Here is an 8053-nt window from a genome sequence, read left to right as displayed (position 1 = left end):
CTGTCCTCCCCATCTCCAAGATGAGGCTATGGAGTTCATAGCTCAGTGACTTTCACAGCACTTGATGCCTGTGTCCCCAAAGCCCATATGTTTTCTCCAGCAGCACAGTGAAATATGGTTAAGTCTAGAAAAGGGACTTTTCATTGAACTCTCCTGCATTCTGTCAATTAAGGATTTCTTTTCCATAGCTATAGCTGGAGAGATCTCTAAGGGACCTTTCATTTTAAGATCCCCAGAGTTGAGATGGGTGGGTCCTGAACTACAAGAAGACAAAGGTTGGTTCTTGCCCGTACCCATTCACTGAACACCTGGCCAGGTAGTGTGTTATTCAGGGCTTTTATGTTTAAAGGGTTACTTTGATCAGCAACTTGGCATCTACTCAGCAGGCCCCTGGCTAAGAGTGATAATTCCTTCTTCCCTTTTGATAAACGTTGCCTAGAGTTCCTGAATTCCAGGCACTGGGCTTGACACTGGGACATTCCCAGGTGAGTGGGACCGCCCTTGTTCTCAGTGAGTTCAGTATTTAGACTCTGTTGCTGCTTCTTCCTGGTTGTCCTCTGGGTCCTGAGTTTGAGCCTCTTTGGGGTTTGTTCTACTTTGCTTCTCTGTTGCTGGGATGAGACACTGACCAAAAGCAACAGGTGGTGGGGGGAAGGTGGTGTTTTCATTTATAGGTTACAGGTCAACATCTGGGGAAGCTAAGGCAGGAACCTGGAGGCCAGAACTGAAGCAGAGGTTATGGAAGAACGTTGTTGACCAGCTTGTTCCCATAGCTAACTAGCAAGGGGTTATTCTCCTATCCTGGATGTTTCATCGTTTAAATTTTTAATCTTTATTCATTACCACAGCTAATAGACCAATTTATGGCAGTGTTATGTTCAGTTTTAGTAGAGTTATTAAATAATAAGATTGGAGTATATAGTAAGCTAATAATACAGAGATTGATTCTTAAAAAGAGAGATGGGGGAGGGGGAAGATGGCTCACTGGAGGAGGAGCTGAGCTGTGTTGTCAGCTCTCACATCTAAGCCAGGCACGGGCCTACCATTCCAACACCTACAGGACGGAAGGGGTTTGCTAACTATCAGCCTGTTCTAGGTCCGTGAGATACCTGCCCCAAGCCAATAAGATGCCCACCTCCTATGTGCACAGGCACACTCACCTGCCTCCAACACACACTTTGCACAGAAAACACACCCTCACACAATAAACGAATAAATTAATTAAAATATGAAAAGAAATGACAAGTGATTATTCAAGACCTTGAGTTAATTTTTTTTAACATTTCTTCAGTCTATAACATTTAAATGTGTATGGATGAGCATATGGAAGTCAGAGAACAACTTGTGGGTGTTAGCTTTCTCCCTCAGCCATGTGAGTCGCAGGGATTGAACTTGGGTCTTCAGGCTTGGCAGCAAGCGTCTTTACATACTAAGTCACTAATGTGGACCCCTTAATTTTGATTTTTTGCATTTACTTTATTATTTATTTTTATTTATTTGGAGTGTGTCTGTCTGTCATGTGTATGTCAAGGACTACAAGTGGGCATGTGGAGGTAATTGGCTAGAGTCCTTCCATCATGTGGACAGACTGAACCCAGTCTCCAGTCCATTAAGAAATGTTTGGCTTTTGTTCTTTGATTTTCATTTTTTTAAGGAGCTAGGTCTCAGGGCGTTGAGAGGAGGTAGGTAGGGAGTTGGGAGAGGAATCTCCGGAAGGTAAAGGACCTTGGATCTTTAAAAGATAAGAACTGGCTTCCAAGGAAGCCGGGAGAGACCAGGAATCTAGGAAGAGGAAGAGATCTTTGGAATTGAAGGGGGAAACGAGCACTGGGGTAGGCAATAAAAACTACACGGGCACTCTTTGCGACTTGCTGTGAACTTCTGTGCCCTTTTTTTGTTAAATGGCACATGAGACCATATATAATGCCAACTTCTTGGTTTTGAGAAAACAAAGATTAAAATTTCCCAGTGGCCTGCTTTAAGTATCTTTCACAGGTAACCTTATGTATACCTTAGTACAGCTAGAGCCTGAAATCAGACTCAGGGCTCCAGGGAGGACTCTGTTCCTGACTCAGAAGGCCCCAAGTTGAGAACACTGAGTCACCAACCTAGGGGAGATAACAAACTGCAGATAACAACCAAGTCTACTTCCTTCCTTCCTTCTTTCTTTTCTTTCCCTTTCTTTCTTTTCTTTTCTTTTCTTTTCTTTCCCTTTCTTTCTTTTCTTTTCTTTCCCTTTCTTCTTTCTTTTCTTTTCTTTCCCTTTCTTTCTTTTCTTTCCCTTCCTTCCTTCCTTCCTTCCTTCCTTCCTTTCTTTCTTTCTTTCCTTCCTTTCTTTCTTTCCTTCCCTCCTTCCTTCTTTCCAAGACAGGGTTTCTCTGTGTAACCGTGGCTAGCCTGGAACTCACTCTGTAGACCAGGCTGGCCTGGAACTCAGAGATCCAGCTGCCTTTGCCTCCCAAGGGCTAGGATTAAGGGCATACTCCACCACTGCTTGGCTCCAAGTCCACTTCTTTAAACCTCTCTGTGCATCAGTGTTAAGTGAATCCACAGGGAATGCAATTTCTCCTCATACTGCCTGACTCCCCAGCCACATTTAACAGCTGCCTTCAGACTTTCCTGGCTGTTTTCAAGTCAGGGTGCAAAGCAGTACACTATGTATCTCTTGAATGCAACAGCCTTAATCCTGGCTCATTCCCACGGAGGTCCCCTAGGCTGCACCATCTTCCTTGCCCTGCAATGGGGCTTTTCAGATTTAGCGGTTAACAGTATCCTATACTTGGTGTGTGGTTCAGGAGTACTTGCCTAACATGTATGAGGTCCTGTGTGTTCAGTCCCTAGCACTACCAAAAAATTATTTTAAATGAGTAAACAAATCCAGTTACCTATAAAGCGTGTTCACTTGCTGATTTCCGAACTGCAGACGTCTATTTGTAAAAGTGGGACAAAGGTCAGGAAACTGCACGTTAAGGAGGTCAGACAGGCCAATGGGAGGTCGACCGTTCATAATTTACATAGGGAACCCTTGCAGCTACGTGATGATTGGAGACATTCAAGGGAAGCAGCCTCATTCATTCAGACCAGTTAACTGAGGGCACACTATGTGTTCCCACAGGGTACCGGAATGAATGGGCTGAAACCCGTTCTTATGAATTTACAGTTTAAGCAAATAATCATACAAGTGAGCGTAGAAAGACAACTGTGACAAGTTCACAAAGAATTGCACAGGACTCCGGGAAAACCTCTGACTCAGACATTCACCCCACACCCACCCCCACCCCCGGAACTCAAGGTGTTTGTACCCCAAGGCGCTGTAGGTGTTATCCAGCCTAGAGAAAAAGGTGAATGTTCCAAATGTGGAGAACCATGGGGAGTTTAGAACACCCGAGAAACTGACAGAAGTGACTTGATTCCTTCCATCATCTGTGTCTAGCGTTGGTTAACACTCATGCCTGCTTCCAGAGTTCTCTCCAAAGCCCCCCCCCCCTTTTAGAAGGCTAGCGAAATTGAAGAAATATCGATTGCTAAAAGTAGCTATTAATTCACAGCTAAATGCATGCTCCTTAAGGCCCCTGTCAGTTACGCCGTTGACAGTTCCGCTGGCATTCCAGGTCTGAGTAGATCACACATCCGGTGTCACCGCATCCTCCGCTAAGAATGGGCAACAGCTGTGTAAATCCCCAAAGCCCCCAGAGAGACTGGCAGAGACTGGGATTCCTGCTGCGAAGAGGGGCGGATGGGACATCCACAAGGCTGGGCTGGGAGTGCCAACTGGCCAAGTCAGTGATGGTGCCCTGTGTCATGTGCATCTTGCTTTCTGGTCTCTCTTCAGGAGATCCTGCATGGCTTCTTCAAGGGCCACCTGGCCTGACCCCAGCAGCCTGGACTCCTCTAATAGAATAGTTTTGGTGGATTGTCTTACTCGTAACAAAAAGAAAGAAATCTTTCTTGTGGAAGAATAAAGTGTTAGACAATGCTTACCTTCCCAGGACTTGAATACTACAGAGTTAAGGAGCCCATCAGCGTGTATCAGGTTTTCTTGTCTCCTCCTGGCCAGGCAGTGATGGGACCCCTTGTTCTTAGCTGGACATGGTATCCAGAATATGGAGCATACTTCTTAGCTTCTCAGTTTCCTCAGTGATGCCCTGTGGTCAGGTTCTGACAGGAGGGATGGAAACCCAAGTGCCTGGGACAGTTTCTAGGACAGACGTTTCTGTAAAGGGTGGTTGACATCTATTATCTTCTTTCTTTGTTCTTCTCTCCATAGAACGACTGGACACGATCTAGACACTACCTCGGGCTACTAAAGCAAGAGCCATGTAGGAGGGACGGTAGGAGAACAGGAAGGGGCAGCAATCCCAGAGAATTTAGTAGGTAAAGCCATTGGCTTGGGCCATCAATCTCTGAACTCATGCAAGAAAAATGAAATCTGACATCACTGAAGACACTGATGTTTTGGATTTCTGTTATTCATAGCCAGACATACCCTAACTGATAAAACCACAAGGCCCTCCCTCCCTTCATCTCCCCCTATCCATCCTCCCTCCCTCCCTTCCTCCCTCTCTCCTTCCTTTCCTCTCTCAACAATATTTCTGTCTTCATACATGGCAGTTTAATCCAAGATGAATCCCAAAATGGAAAAACGGGCAAGGGCTGGGCGAGTTTGTCTGTCTGTCTGATTATTGACTGATGGAGATAGGCAGCAGGACCTCGTGGGTAGTGTCACACTGGACAAGAAGCTGTCATATTTTCCAAATATATTTCTGTAAAAGGCGTTTGCTTCTCCATGAGGTTGCTAGGGGAGGTACCATAGCAGGATAGGTATGAAACACTGTTACCATCTATGAGTGAGAAAAAATAGCTGGTTTAACTGGATACAGCCACTGCAACAGCCTACCTGCTGAAAAGAACTTGCTACTTTAGTTGGTATCTGCTTAGTGCAAATTATTTCGCATATCCCCCCCCCCCAGTCCTTCCTTTTAAAGTCAAAACAAAACAAAACAAAACAAAAAGCAAAAAAGAAAAAAGAAAAAAGAAAAAAAGAAAAAAGAAAAATGCTCTTGTTTTCCTCACCTCCCTAAAAACTAGGCACATCAAAATGTGATATTTCTAGAGTGACCTGGAGAGGTACAGTTCCTTAGAAAGAATAAATGGAGGCACATTAGAGGTGACTTGGGAGGCACATTAGAGGTGACATGGGAGGACCTTTGTTCTTTATCTGCTTATCTGTGTGGCTCGGCAGCCATTCAATCCTGCAGGATTCTCAGTGCCTTGGCTACATGGGTGGGTGGAACCGAGGCTGCACCAGCGAGGGTTCGGTTTCCCAGCAACCTATGACCTGCCAGGGAAATGTGCCCTGGAGTCCAGACTGAAAGTGAAGCCTTGCCAGCTAGCAGTGGGAACTGCAGCTGCAGGATCATGAGAAAGGCAGGGTCATAAAAACTGTAGGCATCCGATGAGGACACAGGAAGTCAGGGACATTGTTAGAAGGAAACAGCAACATTCAGGTGGGACATAGCCAGTCCCATCATGGGCGAATTCTAGAATTTATGGTAGGTGTTAGCTTCCTTCTCTGGACACTACCTTCCTTGGAACCAGAGTAGCTTCTTGAGGAAGGTAGCAATAGATAAAGATCTGTGTGGAAGAAAGCAGCAAACGTAACGAGGGAAGTTAGATACCGTGTCACACAAGGACTGAAGAAATGTGGGCTTTCTTTTACAAAAAGTACAAATGAACCGGGTATGGTAGAGCATAACTTACATGTCTATGCTCTGCAGAGGCAGGTGGCTGCCTGATGTTCAAGGCCAGCCTGGCCTGCATAATGAGCCCTTGTCTAATCAAAGCTACATAGTAGGACCTTATCTCAGAAAACAAACAAACAAACAAAAACAAAAAACAAAACAAACAACCCAAGGAGCTGGAGAGATGGCTTAAACACTAACAATATGTTCTGCTTTTGCAAAGGATCTCAGTTTGGGTCTCAGCATCTATGTGGAGGCTCATAGACACCTGAAACTCCAATACAATGCCCACTTCTGGTCTCCCTGGGCACCAGGCATACATGTGGTGCATATACATGCCTGCAAATACTCACACATACATAAAACAACTAAATATTTTTAAAATATAAGCCAAGCCAGGTGGTGGTGGTGCATACCTTTTATCCTAGCATCCGGGAAGTAGGGGCAGCTGGATCTCTGAGTTTGGGGCCAGCCTGGTCTACAGAGCGAGTTCCAAAACAGCCAGGGCTACAGAGAGAAATCCAAAATTTCCAAAAGCCAACAAACTAACAAATAAATCAAAAACCAAAACCAAAGCAAACAAGCAAACCAAACAACAAAAAGAATTACAAAAAAAGAAAGAAAGAGAGAAAGGAAGGAAGGAAGGAAAAGAGAAAGAAAGAAAGAAGAAAGAAAGAGAAAGAAAGAAAGAAAGAAAGGAAGGAAGGAAAGAGGGAAGGAAGGAAAGAAGGAAGGAAGGAAGGAAGGAAAAGAAAAAACTCAAACCCAAATAATGTAAAACGGGGGATAGGGAGGGTTGTTTTCAACATATGCAAAGATGCATAAGGCTTGCGTTTGCTTCTCATTCTTGCAAACAAGGAACTAAGATTGAGAAGGCATCAGAAGCTAGGGTTGAGCTCAGAATTTCCCAAGCAGGGGATGCTTTGCTGTAGGGAGTGTGTAGAAAGGAAGCCAAGAGTCCCGGAGGATAGTAGACTTTGTCCCAGTAGATGGGAGTTTTAACCAGGGGACCTCTCTCCATGAGCGCCATCATTATCTGCTGGCCTTTGTCTGAATCTGCAGTACAAGCTAAAGATTAAGTTGACATAAAGAGACATTCTCTTTTATCTTTAGAAGACTCCAAAGTCTTTGAGGTTTAAAAAAAAAAAAGACAAAGACAAAGAGAGTCATAAAATACCCCAGCTCTCCCTTCCACCCACCTTTGTCCCTGAAACTTTCCTAGAATACTTGTAGAAGGACATTCCTTCTCCTTCAGATTACCCTTTCAGAAAGAAGTCCACCATTGACTTAAAAAAATTAAGTTTACCTGGATGTCTGTTGTAGATGTGTGCAATTGAGTGCAGGGACCTGCAGAGACCAAAGGCATTGGCTCCTCCAGAAGCTGAAGTTTTGTAGGCCATTGGGAGCTGCCTGATGTGGGTGATGGGCACCAAACTCAGGCTCTCTGGAGCGAGAGCATGGTATTCTTAAACTATGCCCCTTCACCACTACTGTCTTGTAAACTGATGGAAGATTCTGGAAATGAATTTATATATATTTATTTTGAAAAAGGTACCGTACCTGGGGCTACCATGACACTACTTACAGACCCTCATCCTTACTTCTGGTGGCTGAGTCTACATGTGCATCTAGACAAGTGCTCTACCACTGAAATTCAAACTCAGGCTAACGACTTTATTTTTAAAACTGAGAAGATGCCTCTGAAGGAAATCATTCAATTCACCCCTGACTTGGGATACAAAGGAGCCAGCTTAGGTGGTCCAAAAGCTCCATCACGAGTTGGTACCAGTAACCCACGGGTCTCCCAAACGTGTGGGTGAGTCATGATTCGTTGGCGACACCACTCATCTCTGTTTTGCCAGAACACCGTTCTCTATGTGTCGTTTTCTCTCTGCTGTGGCCACCTCCACCGTACACACTGAAATGGAAGGAGACGGAGAACCTTAGCTTGTCTCGCTAAGGTCTTGTGAACTCGTCACTTCAGAAACTGAACAGCAGAAAATTATCTTCCAGTTTCCAAGTCAAGCAGCATCCTGGTCCTCCAACTCTCCAGGGGACCTAGGTTAAAAAGCTCTCGTTGGGGTTTTGAGGCAAGGTCTCGTGTAGCCTAGGCTAGCCTCAGACTCACTAAGCAGCAGAAGATGACTTCGAGCTTCTGACCTTCTTGTCTGAACTTCTGGACCATCCGGATTACCAGAGTCTTGATCCTTAGACTACGGGGGTCACTGCTTGTTATTTTCATCTGTCATGGATTCATTCTCAGACCCAGGGATACAGAAAAGTGTCAAAAAGACCACAAATGAAAGCAATGG

Source organism: Rattus norvegicus, chromosome 13 (assembly GCF_021556685.1).
Source record: "Rattus norvegicus strain SHRSP/BbbUtx chromosome 13, alternate assembly SHRSP_T2T, whole genome shotgun sequence".
NCBI classification, from domain to species: Eukaryota; Metazoa; Chordata; class Mammalia; order Rodentia; family Muridae; genus Rattus; species Rattus norvegicus.
This window is presented reverse-complemented; position numbering follows the sequence as displayed.